At 49.5% G+C, this 2,030-nt stretch overlaps 1 protein-coding gene across 1 annotated transcript in view; it reads left to right on the forward strand.

Annotated features, from left to right (window-relative positions):
- TXN2 (thioredoxin 2) overlaps positions 1-2,030 on the forward strand; it is a 7,956-nt gene that overhangs the window by 2,407 nt on the left and 3,519 nt on the right. The window lies entirely within an intron of this gene.

Genomic DNA, 2,030 nt, shown 5'->3' on the forward strand with positions numbered 1-2,030 from the left:
GATAATGTCCTGTCCTTAAGCCAAAGCACAAACAGACACTATGGGTTTTGTTTGGGCAGTTGGAAGCCAGGTCAGAGAACACACGTAGGCAATAGGAGCCTGCGTCCTGCTCTTAGCAAGCACAGACCTTGGTGCTTACACTAGTGTTTTACACGCCTGTTGTGCGTGTTCCCTGTGCTGCCTTGCTCCCAGGAAGAAGCAGAGTGACTGGAGAAGGCCACGGCCTTGGTTTATGTTATTTATCTTTTCCCTGTGTCAGTAATTACGTAGTTTAAACAACGCAAAAATCCATCTGAGAACTGTACTTATCCCCATTGTCTCTCCTTGTAAACAACAATGTGGTCTGCAGAGTCAGGGCATCCTGATGCTGTGTTTTACAGGGAAGAAAGTGCTTGATTTTTACTTGCGTGTCACACAGATGGAGTTGCTTCCCCTCTGCAGATGAAGTCCTTCACCCAGGGTGGAGGCTAGCACAGGAAACTCCTCAAGTTGCCCAGCAAAGTGTGATCCTGAGTAAGCTGTCATTTTGTTGAGCCTGGAGGAGATGCTCTGTGCTGTTCCCACACCCTGCCGAGCCGGAAGGAGAAGGAAGTGGAAACAGCTTGTAAGCCCAAGGAGCCCTTTCTATCTGCGCTGTGGTGCATGTCCACCCACTTGGTGCCCACAAACATGACTTGCGGCTTCCACAAGCTGAGCACGAGAGCCTCTAGTGCTCCATTTGGTGGCAGTTACACCCCAGGCCAAGGCAGGTGGCTGCTGGCTCGTGAGCAGGGCTGTGTGTTGCGAGCTCGAAGGCTTCGTAGCTTGAGGGTGCTGGTGAGAAGTTGATGAGGGTGAGGTTGTTTCTGTGAAGTCAGAAAGTGCATAAATCCTAATAGATGCAGGCAAGGCTCTAGTAGCACCCACCCTAAGGAGAAGAGAATAGAGACTTACTATTTTTGAACAACCTGTCTGGTGTAAGGTGTTCCTGCCCATGGCAGGGGGGTTGGAACTAGATGATCTTTAAGGTCCCTTCCAACCCAAACCATTCTCTGATTCTTTGATACTGTGATTATTAGCTTAACTCTTGTATTGTTACAAGCCTTCCAGTAGATCGAATTAGCTGGGATTACAAGAGGATAATCTCAAATGACTGGAAAATGGCAGTGTGTGCATGTGAAGACAAGTCTTTAAAAAGAAGCTGAAAGTTCCCAAGTTGTGCAGGTTTGATGACACGCTGCGTGTGCTTTCCTACCGGATGGTGAACGTGCAGCTGCACAGCCTGCTGCATACGTGCGTTTGTCTGCCTGTCTTGCAGGCCTGGTGGCATGGGTGCAGGCAGGATTGAGGCTGCAGGCAAGGGACAGCTTCCAGCAATTCATTCTGGAGCCTTATATACAAACATGATGAAGTTTTGGTTTTGCAGGAGGGCCTGGGGATTATTGCTCTGTCCTCTGCACTCGGAATGATGCGTCTATCTGGTCTTGACTATTATCCCCGTGGCTAAAAGCCCATCCCTAAGCAGTGTCTGTGAGTAGGATAGCTGCAAATGGGTAGGAGTACAGGAGAAATTTTTGCTTTGATCTTAATAGTTTGGGGCATGCTTTTCAAGGCAGAAGTTTGGTGCATGTGCTTGGTTTTGCTTCGTCTTCTGGGCAGTTGCCACTTAAGGGGATGTGTGTGTAAGGGCTGATGAGAAGACACCAAGTCAAGATCAAAGAGGGACCGAAGGTAGTGTTTGGGAGAGACCAGGAAAACCAAAGGTGGTGTTTAGAAGGGATCAGGAAAGATACTCTTTTTTTAAAGCCATTCCACCAGGGATCAGATAGCTGCAGGCTGAGAAAGTTTTTGTTTCAGGGGGTTTTGGTGTCCGTGCCACCCCTCACAGCTCCTCATCTAAATGCCAGGAAGTCTGCTTCCATCCGTGTTTATTCCCCTGCCCACGAATTCCCTCCTTGCCACCAGATTGCACAACATCCTCTTCAGCAGCCTCCTTGGCGCGGGGGGAGGCAGGGCAAGGAGGAGAGACCCCCTGGAAGAGCCGAGGAATG

The sequence above is a fragment of the Charadrius vociferus genome, unplaced genomic scaffold, assembly GCF_000708025.1.
Source record: "Charadrius vociferus isolate BGI_N301 unplaced genomic scaffold, ASM70802v2 scaffold413, whole genome shotgun sequence".
Classification (NCBI taxonomy): Eukaryota; Metazoa; Chordata; class Aves; order Charadriiformes; family Charadriidae; genus Charadrius; species Charadrius vociferus.